Here is a 23,433-nt window from a genome sequence, read left to right as displayed (position 1 = left end):
GCATAAGGTTACACTGATGTGCGCATTTAACTTGTATTAATAATGGGAAGAGTCAAATTTTATTCAGAAATTTAGAATATTTGCACATGTGCGTATATGTGCAGATATATACACATACACAAATTTCTTCTGTGGATATTCTCTTATGAGTTGGAATGAAACAATAAATACTTACTGAACAAGCACCCAAATAATTCTAGATCTGCTCTTCCACCAAGGTAGAGAAAAGCAGAAATAATGTATGCATAACAATGATTCTTATTTGATGTTCATAGTTACACATTCTAACTTGATTTGTCATTTTAGGCCATGATTCTTTTCACTCTGTGGATTCAAGAAAGTAGAGCAGAAAATAAAAACTTCACTAAGTTCTCCATGGAAGAGCTCAAGGAAATTGTTCTTCCCATCTTGCTATAGATTTGACTTTATGCACAGTACCCATTAACTACTTAGGTCCCCTGAATTCCACTTAGTCTTGCTTGTGCCTGTAGCTCCCACTTATTGGTCTAAGCTGATGGATGAAGACTAGACACAGCCTTAGTAGTTGACTGGAGAACTGATGTTCAGATGATATGAACATCCTCTGAGTGCATCTTTATGTCCTTGCTAAACTTCTAGGCAAGGTGGTCATTTGTCTTGAACTGTTATGAGCAAATTCCAGAAGACTATTTCACCACTTCAGAAATAGCTAACTTCACAATCAGCAATAGTTATTGCCCTCTTGGCAAGGTTGAAATGAATATAAGAAATTAATTCCTACCCAAGGTCTCTGCAAAATATAGGAAGACATTAATTCACTGGCACCCTATCCTAAGATAGAAATTGTCAATAGGATGAACAGCCTGCATCATCTTTCTCTGTAATTTAATCAAGGTCATATAAGATCACTACATCAGATCAAGTGGAGTCAATTTGATAAAAAAAACCTTTGAGTTAAACCAGTTTCCTTCTGGAAATTAATCCCTTACAATAAACATTATCCATCAGTGCAGACCATTCCACTGAAAATAAACACTGCGATAGAAGACAAAGTTCAAATCCTCTCCCACAAAATGAAGATAATATTATCTAGTCTTATACCCAAAATTCTGAATTTTGAATTGTGAAAAATGTAAGTATTGCCTTTATTTTTGTTTCTTCCAAAACCAGTCTACATTTCTACTCTTCTATACCTACGGCTAATGCCATAATGCCAGTCAACCTTATGACAGCTTTTGTAGGAAACTGTATGTTCAAGACATTTGTCTTAATTCTTCATCATCTATCATGATTTTTTTCTTTTTACCACATATATTATTTGAAGACTCATACACAGGAAACAGCTATCATGAGGAAAAAAAGATATGCCCAATAAAACAATTGTATTGAGATGGGTATGCAGTAGATTTTTTTAAAAAATATATCATAGTTCTGGGGATCGGCCAACTTCTTACACAAAGGAGCATCACAATAAACAGTTTGAGGATTAGTTCATGTGTTTGGTTGTTTTTGTTGTACTTTTTTAATATTATATGCAGTACAGCTTCTTCCCCAGCTTTGTACTAGTTACCGCTCTACACATCCAAGATGTTACTCTAACCGCATAACAGACTCTTACTGTGACAGGTTTTATCTAAGTTGCATTCACCTTCCTGCAGAAATTCCTGCAGCTGATGAGTCTACAACCACAACAGCTGACTTGCAACACGTGTTCTCTACCTGGCTGGACTCATGAAGAAAGAGGGAGGCAGATAAGCCCACACAGCAAATTCCTGCCTCAAACATTCCAAAAACTTGAAGGATCCCTCCTACATGCCTCAACACCTACATTGATAGCTTCTAAAGCTTAAAAAAAAAAAAAGATTTTTTTGCTAATCAAATACTGACAATTAGATTGTATATATATGCATACTTGTCATTTCACACTTTGGCAGAGAGAACCTGTATTTCTGACAGTAAATTTATTCACTATAAGCCTGAAAGGATCATAATATAACAGGATTTAAAAGGGATTTTAAAGTTATTGTAAATACCAAACTCAATTGAGCTATGGCAATTAAGATTGACTAAGGAGCTCTCCCCCCGCACACAGCCAGACCTGCAGTTGAACCACATTGTAACAGACTGGCTGGCCCATCTGTTTGTTACACTTGTTTGTTATTCTCCCATCATACACTCAACTGTCAGCTCTGTTTTTGGGTTATATGCCTTGCAAGTACATACCAGCCATTTAAAAAAAAATGAGGCAGGGCCCACCATTTAAGCCATGGTAACAGAATCTGCCTTAGATCTGATTTTACACTGCTTGAGTATTGTGACACTGAGCAAGTGCTACTCACTAGGAATGTAGGTTGCAGTCCTGAAAGAGACTTAAAAAACAGCAGGATGCATTGGAGAGGATGCAGAGTCATGCAGAGAAACATACCTGGCTTCATTTCTTCCAGTAATATTTTTGTTCCTTTTAAGTCTGCACCTCCATCTCTTACTGCTTCCACAGAACCAAAATCAAGAGTCAAATGTTTCTAGTGTATTAGTCTTAAGTGTAACCATGAAGCATTTCTGGAATAGAAATAATATACTTGAGTTAACAACTGCTGTAAGTTCTACATACTTTTGTTAAGCTGTATTGAGGGGCTTCTTTTTTACTTTTAAACATGAAACAAAGCACTTTAGATCAAAATACAAAGAAATCCTTTGCTCAAACCATATTTAACTGGGGAATGTGGTTTCCAAATTAAGATGTCATCTGCTTTGGCAGGGGGGTTGGACTCAACGGTCTCTATTGGTCCCTTCCAACTCCTACAATTCTGTGATTACCACAGCTTCATTTATTTTTATAATATATACACAATTTAATTTCAAAATCAGTTGTGTTATTTTTGCTATCTATCAACTATGAAATGTTATATATAATTTTGATGGGAAAATAAGGAAACAGTAGTTCAAGATTTCACAGTGTGTATACCAATGAAGTTGTAATTTCCTCCTGCCCATGGTTGAAGGCATTTTATTTTACTTTCAAAGCATACCTAATACCACAGAAAGTCTGTCTAGGTGTTTGATGATAATTGGCTAGAAAATTAGAGCATTAGAAATGTTATTCATCAAAATAGCATTGAGTCTTGGGAAGACTACAGACCTTAATCAGAAAGCTTCTCAGATGCGGGCGGCTTGGTGCATCAGGTTAAAACTACATAAAATATTGATTAAAGTCTTTCTTAATTAACTTTTGAGAACTAAAAAGGTAAACCAGACTGTCTACATCTTATTTTACAGGATTATCTAGCTACAGATTCTTCTCTCTGTTAGGACTCAGTTGTACTACTCCACAGTTTGAGAACCTGCTGATGAGAGTGATCACTGCTATTCCACCCTGGACCTGCAGGCCTCACAACACAAGTAGAATTCCCCCACAGAAGATAAATTAGTGCCCATTAGCTGTACCTTTGTAGTGGCAGAAGAGGAGGTACAAGTGTAGAAAAGTAGTCAAAATATGAAGCTTATTGGCTATAAGTGCCAGGTTTTAATATTATAGCAATTTCATTCTTAAATAACCAAGCTCATGGAATTTCTACAATACAGCTATCAGACATTATCAAGGTACAGACTACACAAACTTTTCTCCCTTTTATGACTTTGTAAATTGTCTGTAGCTCACGTTAAGAGCACTGACTCAAACAACTGAGCCTCAAGACAACAGTAACATTAAGCTGTGTAGCAATTGGACAGATCAATAATGATGGGAAAGGCATTACAACAGAGGTGTGATAATGGAAGGACCAGCACACTAGAAACATGCTTTAAAGGAAGGGAAGAAGATTGCTCACCTGTATCAGAAGATTCTAGGTTTGCAGGGTAAAGCATCACTAGGGAGGGATCTCCAGAAAGAGATCCTTGCCCAGTGGCAGTCAGCCCTTAAATGAGGTCTAAGAGTGGTGCAACCAGGCTCTACCCCTTCTGGTCACAGAGGTGATTGCCTTCACCTGTGCTCTCAGAGCTGACCGTGTCCTTTCCCCAGGTGCTCAATCAGTAGTTGAGGCCATGACTCAACAGTTCCCATACACACTGTTGCATCTACTTGTACTTTTTGTACCTCTGCATTAACAGAGCCATTGGATGCTTTGCAGAAAGGAACGTGGGAGTATATACAAATAACCAGAATATACTTACACTTTTCCTTTCTACTCTTTCCAAACTTTTTGCTACTGTCTATTACACCTCCTTTTGATTATCTTCACTATCTCTGAAAGTTAGTCAAACCTCTTCTGCTTTTCCACTGAAATAACTCCGGGACTGCATATGCCTCTTTGGCATAAGCTTCTGCCTTTAATATTCCTTCCCTTGTTTTGTTATCTCCCACAGCTGTTTCCATTCTATCTCCTATCCTTCAACCTCTCCTCTCACTTGATCTTTCTACCACATACAGCTTCTTCTCTTCCAACTGTCACAGCATTAGCAGCTTCAAATTTTCTTATTACTCTGTGGTGAATTGCTTACATTAGGATATAAAGTCAATCTACTTTTGTTACTTCTCAAGCATACTAAGGCTGCTTCTGTAATATTTATTTTGGTAATTAGTCAGTCTACAGGACACAAAGGCAACTTCTAAACTGAAGGAAATCCTAAGAAGTGAAGGAGAAGAGTCACCTTCTGTCTTAGGAAATGATCTACATCTGTTATGGGGTGGAATTATACTCCTGCTTAGAGAAGGACCAGACCACCAGAGAAGAGATGTCATAGCCAGACATCCTTATGATAAAGATATTTCAGAGATAATTAAATTAATCAAAGTGCATTGCAGAACAAAGAAGTTTCTTTTACCCAGTTCATCTCATGTGCCTTCATTGCTTTCAGGTAATTACAGGAAAAAAAAGGAAAGCTTTTAGTAGGAGGAAAATACTCTTCCACAACCTTGCAGGCATAGGAAGTATTTTTTCCCCATACCCAGATACTCCACACTGCATTTCACCTCATATTACCTTAAGCACTATAGCAAGCTGTGAGGTTAAACTGAGGTAACATATGATTTTTTTTTTTTCTTTGCTCCATGGGGAGCTACAACAGTATGTATGTGTTAAACTGTTAAAAACATGAACAGTGAGCATCTGTATACCTGCATTCCCTGTAATCAGGGCAGTTCAGCACATTTCTTCTTAATAGATCCTCAGAGAACAGTGAACTAATTTTTTTTAGTAAAAGAATTACAAAGAAACCTAAAGCAATTCAGAGATAGAATTAAGCAGCCAACACCGCAGTTAAATGTCAGCCAAGCTCCACCAAAACTGATGCAAATCAACACTTATTAAGAAGCTGACCTAACGTTAGAATGCAAAAACAGAAAATAAAACCAAAAGGAAGACTGTCAGATATGAACAGTGATCTTCATAAGTTATAATAACAACAGTGACAAACATGCATGCACATAGGAAGAGTGTTTGGTTCAGAACAAAGCAGGTCACTTCCTTCTAGATCCTCAAAAAGCATAACAGTGCAAATACTACTGAATTGAGATGGATAAGGTTTTGTCGTTTCTTTATCCTGTGACCTTTAAGTTATATAGATACATACTATGTCTATGTAAGTTATATAACTATTATATAGAGATAAACAATAAATAGATGATAGAACTATATATATATATATATACACACACACACCTATTTATCTATATGCAGTCATACAGAAACATGACTACAATGTTATCATCAAAGATATCACAAAAGTTGAAAATCTGAAACCCCAGATCCTAACTCAGTTGTAAAACTTACCTCTAAATCAATGCTTGCTCCAAGTCAGCGAGATTCCAGCAGAAACCGAAGAACTAATGAAGAAGGGCCTAACATCATGTTATACCTGTATTACTCCTTCTAGATAGCCTTCATGGTGGAAAAAGCCCTCAAGCAAACAAAGAGCTGTTCCTCACCTTGAGCTCTATAAGCTTGTTGGTCCTGCTAGGTACTTACTGATTTCATTGAGAACAGGTGTTAGCTCCAATTCATGACTATATGTGGGAAGACAATCAGAAGCAGCACCTGGTTTAGAATGCAGATTTGCTCTAACCTCACCTACTCTGAGGGTAAAGTAGATGACATGAGAAAAAAGGGGCAGAAGCTTTGATTTTTTTTTTAATTTTTTTTTTTTTTTTTTTTTTTTTTGGTAACTTAAGAATTATATAGGAAGACAAATCCCACCCTCCTGTTCTTTCCCATTACATTCTACCCTTTGATTAATGGAATGTTGACTCAGAGGCTTACAGGCAGTATAGAGAGCTTGTTAGCAATGAGCATGCAATACAGCAGCTGCATACTCCTGACTCATCAGCTCTAGAGTAGGCAGCATCAGGATAGGTACGGGTAGCCATGTGAGTCTCCACTAGTATGAATCCAGTTAAAATAGTACAGCTGTTTTTTTTATGTATTACTCCTAAGCTTTGTCCTAGAAACAGTGGAATCATGTGAATCATGGTGTCTGTCCAGGGTTGCAGAGAGAGGTAAAACTCACTAATGCTTTCCATGTCTTCTCAGGGTCTTCATGCTCATCATTTACTGAATTAGATGAGGTAATAGAACCCATTATAATTTATTTCCCCTCTTAAACCCGTTTCAGCTCTATAAGCAGCATCTAAGATATCCTGTTTGCCAACTTCTAATTATAATAAAAATGACTTGTGTAAAACATTTTTAGGAATGGCAAGAAGATTTTTATTTCATGCAGTATAACATCAACTACTTTACTTACTTCTTTTAACTATGTGGATTCAGCCACAGTTGCACTTAAGTAGTGCAATCTGTACGTTATTATACCAGAAACAAACACCTTTTATTCTTACCATTTTCTCAGTGTAATAAGAATGTGTTCACTTAGAATTCTATATGTAGACTGGGCAGGCATCCCTTGTGAGTGCAGTTCTTAGGAGATAGCTTTGTTTACGTGATATTGCATAACATGGTATTTCATGTGCTATTGTCTTTGACTGAGTCCGTGGGATTTCAGAACCGCACTGCTTTGTCTTCTGTCCACATGTTTCCCAAAAGTCTGGCACATAGCAGGCAACTGGGAAAGACTCAGTAAATAATTAGAAATGGTCCCTTGTGACAGCACTTTTCCTGTAATTTATTTTTTCATTTGAAGTATAGTTCAGATACACTATCAAGGAGAGACACTGTTCACCTAGTATGTCTGACAAACAGAAAATGTGTTAAGGTTTTCTAATAACTGCTATAAAATGGATTTCTTGAGCAGAATAATGTGTTATCTATGGGTAATTTCCCATGAAAGTAGAGACGATCATTCTGATTAGACATGGATATTATCTTTTCCAGTATGTTTCTGTCAATGCACTGATTCAGCAACCATTTAGACCCCAAGGTCAGGGCTGTTCATAAGTCCCATTGATTTCAAAGTTGAATGTCTGCCCAGGATTAAACAGAGTAGTGTTTTCTTAAATCAATTTCTTTAAGTCTGTACATAAGTGCTCTATTGAGTTATGGCCCAAAATCAGCAACAAATCAGAAAAGATAATGAAGCTGGGACAAATACAAGGTGTATTTTGGTGGCCAAAACACACAGTGAAACAAGAAATATCACTCTTATTTGAATTTGAATTTGAACCAGGGTCCCCAAGTGTATAAACTCCCTGTATCTTTAACTTGCACTTCTTTTGGAGCTCTTAGCTTCAGTCTAAATGGTGAACCAGGTTACATTGGATTGTCCCCTAGTTGTATTGTGCCACGTATATGGACCTACTTCCGAGGGAAGTCACCATGTTAAATTGAGGGATGATGGCTGCCTGAGATTTGTCTTGTGAGGATGATAGAGAAGACATACCCAAAGCCCAGAGCAGGGAAGGTCTCCAGGTCCCAAAAGCTTAGGGTTGAAATCTTTTGTTCTGTGCAGTATCTTCAAACAAAAGTTTATTTTGGGTTCCATACAAAGCAAGTGGAGAATCATCTAAGCAAACATGGCAGATTATGAGTTTGACAGAGCACAGTGTAGATCAAAATGGTTTTAATCATACCCCCTGTTTTAATTATTGCTTGACACATTATCTCTATTGTCCTTCTACAAGTCTGTCTTTTGAATTAAATATTAAAGGCAAGTCACAGCTGAATATATATGCAGTCTAGAAAGAAAATGGTTTGAACTATTGGAAATGATTTATTGTCCACATTTCTTTATGAATATTTATTTGCCATAGTGAAAGCAATTCAATAAAAAGAAACCATGAGGACCAGTTAACTAAATATTTGCATACTGTAACAGTTAAGAAATAGAAGGAAAAAAAACCCACAGTGCATTAGAACAACATTAATGCCATGTTTCTCCTATTTCCAGTTGTCAGTTCCAGATATTGCATATGTGAGAGCAAAGAGCTATGACTAAGGCTTGCAGGAATTCAGATCCTGAAGAGGACATATAAATAGCTTACAAATAGGTTTTCCTAACTTTATGTGTTCCTATTTAGAAGGAAATAGATGTGGTTTCAAGAGTATTGTTAAGTCCAGGGTGGAGTCTATCCTTTTGTTTCCCCAGTGCTTCAGGTAGCAGGCTATGAAAGCTTGCCACAGACATACCTAACCCAAGTTCTCACCTGCCAGGGCCAAAGACCCCTGGCTCCCTGACTCTTGACTGGAAGCAACAGCTATGCATGCTTATCTGAAGCAGATATGGGCATGCTGAGTATTTCGTCATGTAAAACCTTTAGTATCTAAGCACTGGTACGTGTATCACAAACAAGATTATCCATGAAACAAAGGTGCTGCTTTCCAGGACTGTTCAGTAGGGAAACAGTTTTTCATGTTATTTGCCCTCATTTCACCCATCTTGAATTATTTCCGTAGACAAAAGCACTATGTGTTAGACTTGGAGACAACTTTGTTCCTCAGAGCATCTTAGTGATATTCTGATATGCAGTCACAGATGGGCCCTTGACAGATTTTGTTCTGATTTTCATCATTCCCTTTTTCTTTTTCTTTTTTTTTTTTAAGCAGGATTGTCACTGCTTGAGGATTCAAATGCAAATGGAGATGTTCACAGGCACTGCTTCATAAGGAAGATCAGCTGCTTGTTTTTTAGAATTCATGAACTGAATAGTATATCACATACAATATTTGGAAAAGGGCATACTTAATACGAAGTAAATCTATAGAAGGATGGTTACAGCAGTAAAATGGACTTTGGACAAATACATAAAACCTCTATGCCTCAATTTTCATTTCAGAGCAAGAATGAAGGAAATTATTTGTAGCAATAATTATTATTATCTACCTGAAATCTAGCTGTGAGGCTAAATCATTAATATTTTCAGATTACTTCACGATCCCCAACTGGAATTTGTCCTAGAAGGACTAAGTGTTATAATTTGATCTGTACACCTATTACATTTTTCTCCAGAGAAAAACACACTGTTTCTCTCTTTACATTTGTCTAAATATCACATTCTAAAATTCCAGCTGTTGAGATTTTCTAGAAGTTAAGAACATGCATATTCTACACTACTGTATTTTTTGCTTATTTCTTGTTCTTTCCTCATAGCATTTAACCCACACCTAGATGATCTGTACTGTGCAGATACACCAGTTGAGTCGTACATTTGCTACTTTATTTACTTGCCTGAATTTGAAGCTGATAACATAGCCACATCTGGGTTCTACAGGACCAGAGTTCTCTAGACACACTGTTTAAAATGTATGGTAATTAGGGAGTTTCTTTAATTTACACATAGGCAAAAGCTGACACATATTAAAAGTCTGATCATACTCAAAAAAACTTTTCCTTCTGGCAGTTTACCAGGTCCTCGTTTTACTGGCAACAATATATCAGTTATTCACAACTGGAGATTTGCAAGTCCATTTTCTCTGGTTGTTATCTGTTGGATAGCCAGATGGTGATGGCAAAAATCTACATCTCACTACATAAAAGCCACAGGATATGACACCGATATCTTGTGATCCCAATCAGCCTCCCAGTATTACAGCCCTACAATTTATTTAACTGCAATTTTAACAAGCTCAGCCTGCTCAAGCCACACTCGCTGTTCCATGTTGCATTTGTGCTGTGGGTAGCGACGGAGATGCCGGTGGTGGTGGTGGTGTGGGCCATGGCTTGGGGGAAGGAGACAGGTGGGCAGGCAGCAGCGAGCAGGGTGGAGCCGGCACTGGCAGCATCTCTGCTGGGTCAGGGTGCCAGCACATGGGCAGCTCCATGCAGCAGCCGGGCACACAGGACGTTGCTCCATCTACATGGTGGGGCCGAAGTCAGAGAGTGCTGACCACGGGCAGGTCTGGGGCTCACCTAGAAAATCACAGGAAGAGATCAAAAGCAGATTTGCTGTCATGCATCCAACAACAGCTCCTGTCCTCTGTGCGTGCCCTGTCCTTTGGGCGTGTGCCTCTCCCTAGGAACATCTAAGCCAGCACAAGCAGGGAATCATTCAGATAATTTTTTATAGTCTTTCAGAGGTGCAACAAATCTCAATAACTGTCACTTGGAATTTCAATGCTCCCAACAAGAATTAAAACATATTGCTTATATTAACTTAGTAGAGCAGAACACAGTATTTCCTCCTGTTAGTTTGTGCAGAAAGGAAAAATGCTGAAAACGTAAAGCAAAGAGAATACTGACAAAACAAGCTGTGGCACGAAGAGAGCTATTTCTTTTCTGTACTCTTGGCTCTGCCTGTGAAGACTGGGCCCAGCAGCCCCAGCTGAAGCCCATCAGCAGGTGGCCCATGTGCCTGGTTGATTTGTGCCCTGGGGGCCCTCACCTGTGTGAAGGGTCCAGAGCAGCAGACCCATGGGGTTCTGCAGAGAGGCTCAGGAGCAGCTGGTGTGAGCAGCACAGATGCACTGCTGGGGGCCTGATGGAGCTATGCTAGCTCTAGGCAGGCTGTGCAGAGCCCTGACTTTGCCAGGGTGGCTTGGTGTGACAGAATTTGGTCCTGGGAACAGCATTACAAGGCTGTAATAACAAGACAGGTTGAAGCCTCCATCAGCTAGGACCATCCCTACAGAGCATGGCTCAGTCCTGCTATGACTCTGGCCTTAGCTTGGCTCTGCCCCACTATCCATCCTATTCCAAAGGTGCTGCACTCTGTCCCAGCCCACCATGGCCAAGAGGTCAGCTCCCAGAATGTCAGAGCCTCCAAGGCCCCACTGAGGGAAGGGGAAGGAGTGCAGGTGCCAGACATGAAGTCTAGGCCTCTGTCAGTACCTGCATTTTACGGCTTTCTGCCAGTAAGTGCAGCTTTCCAGGACTCTGTTAGCTGTCTGCACTGTGAACATGACAATATGTACACCATGCTCATGGAGTGGTACCGTCCAGTTCTGATCTGTAAATATCCCTTGATGTCTCAGGCAAGAGGTCTGTTACTTCCCTCTCACTATTTTCTTACCTTTTTTATATCAAGTTTTACATAAAGAGTCGCCAGGAGTGAACTGATGATAGAAAATTAATTTTCGTATTTGATTCAGTACTAAAATGCATTTTTTAAGTCATCTAAGATAAATACTTTAAAGTAAGTAAACGTCCTTCTCAGTTTACTGCAGACAATCCCATCATAAGGGGTGTCACTTCTGCATGCTCAATCTTTGTCTTCACCAATACCAAATGCACTAAGCAAAACCACTATAAAAATATAGGTTTACTGTAAAATTGCTAGTGTAAAGCTGCCAGATTTGTATTAATGCAACAACAGATCTACAGTTACTGAATTTTACTACAAATCAGGATTCCTACAAATGAGATCAGAATTCTTATGAGATCAAATCCATGCCAGCGTACTATGTGAAGTTTCTATTAAAAAGTTAAATGGTAAACTCTCTTCAGACTCCTTAATAAAAAAATAAATAAAGCTGAAATCTAATGAGATTTTCTGGAAGCATTTTAGAAGGTTGCAACAGCAGTAAAGTCAGCAGGCACCACACAGCAAAAGGAAGTATTTACTCACTAGAAGATTAATGCCTTCTCTCCCAGAGTTTAACCATTCTACCACAAGGATTTTTAAGAAAGAGGGAGGGAGAGCACTGGAGTAATTCCAGGCTCCTGCTCTCTTTGTATGAGACATCATATTTGTTCCTGATCAAAGCATTCCCATCCTTTTGCAAGCTGACTTTTTCCTATTGTGACTGAAAACTCCTCTCTCCCCACCCTCCATCTGTTCAGGCTTGGGTTTGGAAGCAGCTACCACACAAGAAGAAAGCCTGAGCCCTCTTGCCTCGGATGTGCTGTTGGAGCTCATTAATATTCCTCTGGCAGGTACCCTGACCCCAGTGCCCTTAAACATGCTTGAAAACATAGGGTACGCCTGAGCCTTTGTCCCTGGGAGGATTAACAGGGTTGCCCTGGAGCCAGCCTGAAGGTGTTTAATAGGTAATACGGGTGGGCTGCACAGTCTGACTGCAAGCCTTGCCTCAGGCTGCCCCTGCTCAGCAGTACAGATGCAGCTGTTGGAATTAGGGGGTAGAGCGTGGCTACATGTGAGATAGAGACTGAATCCTAAGAATTTCCTTCCCCCTGTGAGGCAGGCATCCGGTTGGAAGGGACCCAGGCAAGAGATCCACTCTGCTTCTGCCACCACCACCACCTCCTCCATCTCTGAGTCAGTTACTCTCTGCTCTTGCTGTTCTTCTGGCTCTTCAGCTTATAAACTGTCTGAAGCAGAGACCGTGGCTCTCTATATGGTTTTGCTGTGCCTGACACAATTAGGTCCCAGTCTCAGCTGGGTCCTCTGGGTATATCTTTGTAAGAGTAAATGGATAGATTATAGAAGTAACAATGGTTTTTTTCTATATGAACAATAGGATCCTAATGGGGGGAGAAGCCTTTCCTCTGAGGCGATTTTTATCTGCAAGCAAAGGCCTCTCTTTCCTTGCTCAGCTGGAGAAGATACTGCCTTTGTAAATCAGACAGAACTTATCATATAAAGTGGAACACATCTTTGATTATACTGAATGCTACTTGCCTATAATTTACCCTTGCTGCTGCGAAGGACACAACATGATTAAGCTAAGAAATGATAGACTAAACACTGTGTGTTGGGATAGAAAAAAAGGTATTTCCTTTCTAAATAGGAAGCAACCATCAACAAAACAGTGAAAATGCACCAAATGTTTCTACATACAATAAGAAGTCATCCTGCTGCCTTGAATTTTATTGTTGCTCTTCTTGGTCTGATTGCTGCAGCAACATCCCCCGTAGCCTACAACATTACATATTTAAAAAACATCCCTACAAATGGCCATGATTTTTAATGAAGTGAATATCTTTCCTCTCCTCCATAAGTGCACACGTTCCACCATGCGCTCACTCTGCCAACACCTTTGTGTTTCACTGGGTGAGTCCAGATTCTCTAGAGACATTACTTAAATTGTAGATCTGTGCTGTGTATTTTCCTGGAGCCGTTAAAAATATTGCTCCTTCACTTAATAACAGTGTTTAGCAGTACAGGATATCACTTGTCACTGGGTATACACCATGTGCTCTGCACAGAGGGAGAGGGGTCATTATTCCCATTTTACAGTCAGGGAAACCAAGGCATTGCGTTTGGCAGTGACTCCCAAAGCATGCTGCAGAACATGTGACCAGAATAAGGGCCAACTACTCTTCAGATCATGTTTTATTCTTCAACTCTTGTTTCTGCTTTTTCTCCATTGCTATTACCACCTGCAAAGCTATGCCATCCCAGCAGCATTGCGGAGCAGTAGAAGCAGAGCCAAATGCTTTTGTGATAACAAATTCAGAAACTGCAGCAAACAGTGCGTGTAATTTTCCCAGTTTGGGGATGAGACTTTGACATGTATAGTGTTTAGTGACTTCTATCATGTCTGATGATTTCTGGGTCTGATGCCAAAAGTGTGATATGTTGCTATCTAAATTAGCATATGATGCAATTTGTGCTAATATTCAGACAATAAGATCTGTTTGCTGTATCCATATAGATGCATCTTTGACAAGAGGAGCAGTCCTATAATAAGCCCAGGATGAAAAGCCCATCAATTGAATTGGTACTGCATTACTATGGCAACAATATAATGCTAATGAAATTGTGACTGTTGAACCTTGTTTATGGAATGCTACAAAATGGGCTTCATAAAAGGAGGAATCTTGTTGATGACTAAATGTTTCAAAGCATGATAAAACCTTATAACCGCATACGCTGCAACTTATTAGCCATGTTATCACCTTCATTTGAGTTAACACAGTGCTGTTTGTAAAATCAAAAGCACTGCCAGGAAAGTAAAATTTTACTGTAAATCTGTTCTTTTTTGGGTTCCACTGTACACCAAGTGAAGATTAACTCACCTCCATGCCCCAGTTCAAAAGTCAATTGGCATAGGTACATCTCCAGTCATGCAGTTGTTACTGCTTTTTTAATCTCTCAGAATCTATAAAATATACTGCTACTATCAATACAGCAAACATCTTTTCTGGAGACAAACATGGCTTCGTTTGCATCAGAACATTCTACAAAACTCCATCCCATGTGCAGAGGAGGCATGGGATAGCAGTGGTCTCTAGGCTACGCCTACATTTCAGCTCATCATTTGGTACCACTGCTGGGCAGTCTGGGGTGCAAAAGCCCACAGTGACTGTCCCAAAGGATTGGCATGCACCTCACAGTGCAGCAGGCCTTGCCAATGGCACCTGGTAGTATTGTTTGCTTTTAAATATAACAATGCCAAGCATTTAGATTTTTGGCTGTGTCTCTGAGAAGCCAACAGGCTTCTAGTGAGCTGTCTCACCTCCAAGCATATGGGGCTCCAACATCTCGTTTTGTACACACAAATCTCATTTTTAGCTTTCCCACTGCTTTCATCCTAGGAATAAAAAAAAGTGTAGTTCACCCCAAAGTCCACTTTAGAATATGCCAGGTAAATCAAAAGGGAAGAGCAGGGGAACTAGCAGCCATGAGACTGGCGAGGAAGGGGGCTAGAAACGTGATAAAACATCTTTCCTTTAGCAGGCCAAGAATACTGTGAAATATTTGCCACAACACTACTATGCACAGGCAGAAGCAGAGAGTACTGCTTGCTTTAGTGAAGTCCTGGCCTACATGACACTCCGGTCAGCATGAATCCTCGCTGCATTGCATTTAATGGGCTTTAAATCAGGGCTTTAAAGGGCCGTGTTTGATAGCCTCACTTTTCAGACTACTTGAGAAAGGAAGCGCTGCCTAACATTTCGTTATGCCCACAGTTTGTGGGAAAGAAATGCATGGAATTTCTGAGTTGATCAAAATGTAATGTAATTTAAGTTAATATATATTTTGCACTAGCTGACAGTTTTATTAAGCAGAACCAATAATCATCATTATTCTGTGTAATAACCACCTCATTAGAAACGGTCTAATTTTCCCTAATTTTAATTTACCTCTAGGACTGAGCTGTTCTAGAATTATTGAAGTGGCTACAGTTAAATTTGGTACGAATTAAAAGGAAACAGTCTTCAGAAAGCTACTGCTGTCTGCTGATAAAATAGTGATATGTCAGAGCTTTGTGAGAGAATAAGTACAGAAATCCAGTTTGGGAAATTCTGACTCCACCTTCATTTTCTTACTGTCTTTGGAGTAATACTGCACAATGATGAATTTTTTTGTTTGCCTGCAGGCCTCACATGCACTGGCCTTTAATGAAGGACCTGGCTAAGGATCATGCTAAAGAGTGCCAGGAAGGAGGAGGTGACTAGATGGAATATTTCTTAGAGACCCAGAGGAGGAGATGAAGACACCAATCAAGTTTCATTATCCTCCAATGAAAATAGGATGTAAACTGTGACATTCAGGCAGATTACATATGTCAGGCAAGCAGATGTGAGCAGAAAAATTGTAGGTGCTAAATCTCACCTAATAGGCTTACTCTGTGGATTACCGTCAATGACCAAGGCTATGTTAACTATAGCTAACATACAGGATATAAGAAATATGTATTCATGAGGCAATCTGGGGACATTCCCAGCTGTGTTGAATTTAATGCTCTTTGATATACCTTGGAGCATCCTAAAAGCACTTTGGGTGTCATACACTTCTACAGAGTCATAAAGAGCATTCCAGCATATATCTTTAGCCCAAAATTTCAAAGGGGACTCTGCTTTCTTGAAAAATGTGTTTGAAAAATTTTATATTCCAACAGCACTTCTGCGTACAAACCGCTATAGTTGCTTAGCTCCTTGATTTGTTCATGCCAGTTCTGAAAGCACGTTTGATCAAAAGAATATTGTTGCAATCACAGAGAAGTAACCTCATATGAAGAAGAAAGCACCTCACAGGTTATGCTATAAAGTAGACAAACTGTCTAAAGGATTTATTTATCATAAGATGTTACTCTCTGCAGTTCCAAGTCACTGAAATAACCACATTTGTTTTTAACATTCCCCCAAAAACACACAGAAACCCTTCTCTCTCCTGTGGAAGCAGTCTGCTCATGAAAGCTCTTTGAAATTCTGGTCCTTTGCCAGCTGTAGTATTATTTGCTCAGCTATCAGAACGCACAGTACAGCACTGAAAAGCATTACATTATTATCCCAAGATAATTTGATAGTTTGTAAATGTATTTTCCTGCCTGTGGTTCCAGGTATTATGCTCACACTTGAAGCGATGATTTGCAGTATTTTATGCAGCTCATGTTCACCCATATTCGTTTCACTTTTAACATTTACCTGTGCGGTACAAACAGGGTTGATTTGCAGATTGTACAAGCTCGACTAAAGCCATGATGTTTGCAGGCCAGAGAGGCAATGCTGCAGAATGCCGACCACAGGCACCGGGTTCAGGAGGAAGCTGGGCAGTGACTCATGGTGGCTTTCTGCTGCCTGCGTCAGTGTTATCACACCTGTGCATCAGCATGAGTCTGCTGGAAATGCTGAATTTTAAGTCTGACATAAAACCACAGCTCTGGTCTGATGCGGTCAGTAAATATAGCATGGTACCTTCCAGAAGTACTTACCCCAATGTTCAGTTTGCACACAAGGCATAGTAACTCACCTGCAATTCCTCTCACATCTCTGGAGCACACAATACCACTCCTCCAAGCTGTGCCGTACTAGATGTGTTGTTCTCCTCTCATGTGTCCACACTTCAGCACGATGCAAGTCCCTTGCAGAACTGGTAATGTTAGCGAGCATGGACATGAGGCTTTGGTTTTAGAGGGGCTCAGAGGTCACCCCTGACCCTCTTTCAGGAGCCTGTGGTGGGAACAGATTTATGTGAGGTGGCAACAGTCTGCTCCTGGCCCTGAGCTGGTCAGCAGCAGCTGCAGCCCTAGGCAGGGCTGCACCCACCCCAATATAGGAGTGCAACCGCTGCACCGAGCACACTACTCTGACTCAATACTCCCTCAGGATCCAGAAATCAGAGGCCTAGATAACAACGGCTAAGGATGTGGACTAATCAACAGATGCAGAGAAAATTTATAGCTATCAGCGATGAGAATTTAGGAGCTCAGACAGCAACTGGATCTGGAGAACAGGGCCTGTAATGTCACTGTTGTCAAGACACCTTCAGAAGGCATAAGTCTTGCCTTCCTCATAGATGCCTTATGAAGTAATGGGCTAAGATTCAAATAAAATAATAAGGGCAGCATCTCAATTGTCAGAAGTTATCACATTGCTGATTTCTTTTCCCTCATCTGTGAATGGCATCTTGGATTCTGCTGCTTGGATGCTTCAGCCAGTTACTTCAAAAGTAATAATAAATAAAAACACAGCAATATTTCTGTGAAGGTTAGAAAGACTACTTACATTACACTGAAAATCATTAAGGTTCCTTATTCTGGGAGAAAAAAAATGATAATAAACTTGTCCTCCAAGGACAGATTGAAGCTTAACCACAGCAACACTTCTAAAAAGTCCAAGAGTGCCAGTTCACCAACCTGATGTCAGTTTATAACATTTATGATATCAATATAATGGGTTATGACCTTTCTTGGCTTATCTGACTGATAGGTGCTCATATATTACATGAGACTTATCATCTTGTCCTTTCATAACAATAATCACTTCAATTTTCTGAGTTGTGTCATCAAAAAACATGCTTATAAGTGCTGATCTCATCTCTTAGAGTAGAACCAGGAGTGCGTTTGGAGCTTCATGTCACGCAAAACCTAGAGTGAAATTCAAGCCCAATTGCAGAAGACTATCCTGAGTCTAATTTTATTCCATAGGATGCATAATAGCAGCCCTTATGATTTTAAATGCTTTACTGAGGCCAACCAAAATGGTGTGCCTTTCTGTGTGGAAGTTATTGAAGTTTAGAAATGTCATTACTCTCCACTAGCTGGAAAGATCTTGAGGAAATGCACAATGATGTTACAATTACTTACCATGTCCTTCTATTTCTCTTGCTCTTTAACCTCAGAGTAGACATAATAAAATATTTTTTCTTCAATATTTAAGGTAAAACTTTGCTGTGCAATTTAGATGTACTTCAACTGTGCCCATTTCCACTAAGCATGGCGTCAGTATATTCTTTTCAGATTACAGGTTTCATACATATCTTATATAAAAGACGACAGAGGAAGGTGAGAATTTCTGGTGTTTCCAGAAATCAAAAACTTAACAAATACTAACAGCATTCAGGTGGATGAAGCGATGCTCAGAAGACCTGGGTTATGCACTGATGTCTGCCAAACCATACTCCACAGCCCTGTTTCTCTGTTTCCATGGGGCTGCCTGGCCTGCCATCATGACACTTCCCAATGTCCCAGCTGCGCTCAGACCATGACTGCAAGAAAGATACTTGCACTGCAGGGCCAGGGCTATCACAGCAGCAGCTGGGTTAGTCAGCACTGCTCAGATAGACCTGGGATTGCACCAGATACCTCACAGCAGTAGTGGATCATTGCTGTGCCATGCAGGCAGCAGCACACAGCTCTGGCACGCAGCAAGTCAGTGTGCACCCCTACACACAGCCAGCAGCACTCTCTGTGTGCTGCAAGGCATCCTCATGCATGCACAGGGAATCAGCTTGGCAATACACAACCATCAGACAATGAACATTAAGTAAAAATATTACTTAGTTAAGCAAGCTAAACCATTGCATACAATAGTGTCCACGTGCCTCAGGAAAGCAAGACTGAGTGCCAACTGAGACAGGATATCCACATTCAAGGCACATGCAGATCTCACCCTCCAACCCTTACTGCTCCCTTGCAGCAACACACTCATATCCTGGCATGAGCATCCCGCTGACAGGAACTTCAGGTTCAAGCAAGCACAAGCCCACATCTCAGCAAGGCGAGCAGGTAGATTTGCAGCGTAGCTGCACACACAGTCTTGGGTACTGTTCACTAACACAGCAGCTGAGAGATGTGCCCTGATACTCAGTTACCACATTCTGAATCTGCTGTGAAAGTGGTGAATCAAAATGGTTCCTCAAGAAGAGATCCTGACTAGGTTTTTCAGTCTGGGTGCTGACAAACGGCCATTTCCATCTCTGCATCTGGTGATTAGTTCTATTCAGCTGAGAGACATGTAGTTGGACGTTGTTCATGGTTTCTGTGAAAAACATGGGCATATTTTCTTGGTCTATCGAGTGGGACATATGGAAGCTGGATTCCATCTTCCATTAGATCTTCGAAATTGTGTCCTCCTGCAGCAATTAATTAGCATGATGTTCTTGGCTGCTAATGTTTGCTTTCAGATTTTAGTGGCAATAGATTTGGCAACATAAATTTTTTGAGGATGGTCTAATGGTTAGCCCAGGCCGGCACACAGCTTTCTTCAACCCATTAGCTTTTATAGAATTCCCTTATGCGTACGGAAAGGTCCCTTAATTTCTGTCCTTGTCTCGGCTCTCCCTTTGAAGATTACATATATAGTAGTTCTTTCCGGCATCCCAAGGCAGATAAATTACAGATGGTACTACCAGGTAGTCCTCTGCCTCCTTCTCAAGATGGAGAATCTATTCTGCAAAGCATTTCTTTGATGCTTCCATATCTGAAGTATCTGCCAGTTGAACACCTTTCTATTTGTTCATTTTCAGTTTGTTCACTGTAGACAGTTGGAGGCTGTAAAAACCTTCATCTGTAAAAAGGACAGCTATGGAAATTGGCATATTTCTCTATTTCTGTTAGTAATTTGGTCTAGGTTTATATGAGGTATGTGTCCATCAGGTGATACCTCCCTCGTGTGCTCTTTTCCAAGATGTGTCCTCCCTAAACTGCTGGGATGAACAGCAAAGCCACACACTTTTAACATCTAAATGAAATCCACAGATGTAATCTAGAGCTATGTCAATAATATTTACAGTGTTATAAATTATAACAATTCCTGGTTGAAAAATAATGTTAGTTATAACTACAAAACATTTCATGTTTCATTTATCTAAGGGAGATACAAACAAAACATAAAAGATATAGCCAGATGGTCCTACAGAGAATAACACATCTGCCATGGGGAGAAACACAAGCTCATCTTTGGTACCCACCGAACACTAACACAGGGCTGAATTTTCAAGGGGAGGGGAAAGGAGGAACATATTTCAATGCACAAAAATATTAGTGCCATTTTATAGCTGTGCTGGTTAATACTATTGCAAGTAAGTAGTTGTGTGTGTAGCAGCTCACTTAAGTGGTCATTACTGTATGCAATTTGAACTCACAAAAGGCATATTACAAAGCTTTTTTGAAACAGATGTGCTCCTCCCTCCATTTAAAACAAAATTAGTCTGTGGTGTTAATTTAGGCAACCTTTGCAGTCACTAATATACAATCACACACTATTTAAACATGTCTGAAAAGAAATTAGGACAAGAAAATGAAAGTACCACTAAAGTGTAGTTGCAGCGTTTGATGTTCTTTCCAGATAGCTTGTTCTCATTTAAATAAGAATGGGCTGAGAAAATGCAAAACATTACCGTAGGACTGTCTCCTCACTTGGTGTAGCTAGGATTTATAACAAACACTCTGGGACTGAGCCTTGATTTCACACCTGCCAGACAAATGCTTTCCAACCCTCTATTAATTAAAAACAATAGTAATACAAAAAGCAGAGCTGAATAATTGATGACAAACTTATCCTACACGACCAGTATTTTAATGCAACGCTTTTTCACACTTAGTGCTCCTGCCCTTCCCAGTCCCTGGTACAAAGGGCAGGAGTATGGCCTTACTACAGCACCGATTCAGCCGCCTTAATTCCTCCCATCAGCTCAAATGCATCAGTCTGCTCTGAGTAGGTCCTGTACTCAGCATTCAGACTCCAGCTCTGTCACTATCAGAACTGCCTTTTACAGATCACCTAAGAGGAATGTGCCGAGCACTAGCTGAAAGACTTATTGTACTACTAATAAGGAGGGTTTAAATACCATTACAATTCTGACTTGTACTTTTAAATGTCAAGAAATCCGAAGTTAAGGCCCTGCCTTCCTTCTCCCTAAGTACTGCCGAGGCACACTCAGATTACAGGCTGCAGCAGCTACTGGATCACACAGCACTTTTGGCAGCTCCAGCTTTTTGCTCAAGCACCTTTCCCAGAAGCTTGGTCAGCACAAGGGCTGCAGAGAAGGTTTAAACTCTGAATTATAAATCCTGATAAGCCTAACTCTTCAGACTATTCCTTTCAGTCATTGATAAAAAACAACTTGGTGAGTACATACATTTAAATAAGGCAACCACTGATCTTCAGTTCCCAAGGGGCTTGTGGGATAGAATTTTAAGATCCACAGAGTGAATGTAAGTTTATATTTGAAAATTAAAACCACAAAAGGCTGTATAAAAAATCCTTATGATCAAAAATTGTAGAGCATCAGTGTGTATTACTAACACACAAATGCAGACCCTTCATTTTATGGGAGAGCAGCCTCCTAGTTTGGACACAACAATCTTCAAAACTGTTTGTTCTTTTCTTTGCATTATTTTTTAAAACTAGAATTAACCAGATATGAGAGAAATACTGTTTAGATGTGGACTATGGGACTACAATACACAATGCCATCATCAGGAAAAAAAGCCCAAATATGACAGCAGAATTTCTTGCAGAGCCATCCACCAGCCTAGAAGGAACTGCTGTCACTATGGATATCCATGCATTATATAAACTTCTTTTGTAGTGAGGGTGGCTTAGTAACTTCTATTGTGGGGGGGCATTACAGCCTTAATTGATTCCTAGTGGCACAACCTGTATCCTTCACAAAGACATGTCCATTTCGCAAGGTTATTGGCTTTCAGCATACCTCATAAGACATTATAACGAGACAGATGTTTTGCACAGATTGATGTCTGTTGATATTGCATTAGTTCATCGGGGTTACAAATCATATTGCATTGCACTACGTTTCACATTTGCTGTATCATGACAAGAGGTTTATTATATTCTCTCTGGGGCACATAAAGTGCCTGCTACCTATCCCTTGGATAAATAATTTAAGAAATTGTTGGGAAATCATATCTAATTAGTAGGATCTGCACTCAACAAGTACCCTTTGATTTAAATTGCATTTCTATTTTGATAGGTATTGATTTTACGAGTAGAAGAAATGAATAATACATTTTACATTTCTCCACAGTTAGCAGCAATACTCTGACAAATAACAGAGGGAAGCTGCCTGCTTGGGGACTGCATGCCTTTTGCTAGAAATCTTTGGGGCAGTTAGAGGCACCCCTAAACTGCACGGAGCGGCCCGATCCCTTTTTCTTCCATTGATCTGCTGCATCATCTTGGACACATCACTCAGATTCTCAAAGTCCCTCCTTTCCAACTTGCAGGGTGGAAAGGGAATAGTTTCTCATCAGTCTGAAAATGGCTGTGAGATACAGAATGAAAAGGATACCTGCATCCACACAGGTATTATTCAAACCCGGCATGCCATCACCGCAAGGATGTGTGGTGTGGTGCAAGCAGCAGTGAGGCAGGGAGCTGGCAGGCCTCTGGGTACTACTAGAAGCACACTCCAGCACCAGGGTGTGCCTGTATACCTCTACAGCAATAGGGTAGCATGAACACCATGTCACATATTCGAACCTGACCAAGCCGCTTCCATTCCTGCCATCAGCACCCAGCTCTAGTTATGTCAGCTACATACTTCCCTGAGTGAATTCATAAGCCAAGATTATTTCATTTTCTGTGACTGGACACCAATCCCTCTGAGCAGGAGCAATGAACAAGGTGCAGGCTGTAGCACACACAGACCCCTTTCATCTCCCAGGAGAGCAACCCTGCCACCAACAGGTTCATGACCCTGCTCAAGCATGGTCAAGGAGAGAAGCAGAGGCAGGCAAAACATTACCATGATTAAAACAAAATCAGAACATACACAGGTGTATACAAACATAGGTTTCCAGAACCCACTCACTATTACAATTGCAGACCCCTGTGAGATAACCATAGTTAAAGAAAAGCTTTATTTTTTTACCCAGTATGCCAGCTCTGATTAGAAAGGAAAACCGTAGGCTCAACCATGCTGCACAATAAGCATGGCATCAGAGCAAGCATCAAAGTGGCCCCACAGCTGCTGGCAAACAG

At 40.2% G+C, this 23,433-nt stretch overlaps 1 long non-coding RNA gene across 2 annotated transcripts in view; it reads right to left on the bottom strand.

The window, feature by feature from the left end:
* Nucleotides 1–7,875: 7,875 nt before the first annotated feature.
* The window catches only part of LOC121113423, a 41,128-nt gene continuing 25,570 nt past the window's right edge, over nt 7,876–23,433 (bottom strand). The window contains exons 4-5 of one of the 2 annotated variants that reach the window (XR_005861929.2): nt 16,958–17,157; nt 7,876–10,272 (exon numbers count right to left, since the gene is read on the bottom strand). This is a non-coding gene — a long non-coding RNA (uncharacterized LOC121113423). The other variant, XR_006940021.1, reaches the window with a different exon arrangement.

The sequence above is a fragment of the Gallus gallus genome, chromosome 8 (genome assembly GCF_016699485.2).
Source record: "Gallus gallus isolate bGalGal1 chromosome 8, bGalGal1.mat.broiler.GRCg7b, whole genome shotgun sequence".
In the NCBI taxonomy this organism is placed as follows: Eukaryota; Metazoa; Chordata; class Aves; order Galliformes; family Phasianidae; genus Gallus; species Gallus gallus.
The sequence above is the reverse complement of the archived record's forward strand: the minus strand, read 5'-3'. Positions and strand labels throughout refer to the sequence as shown.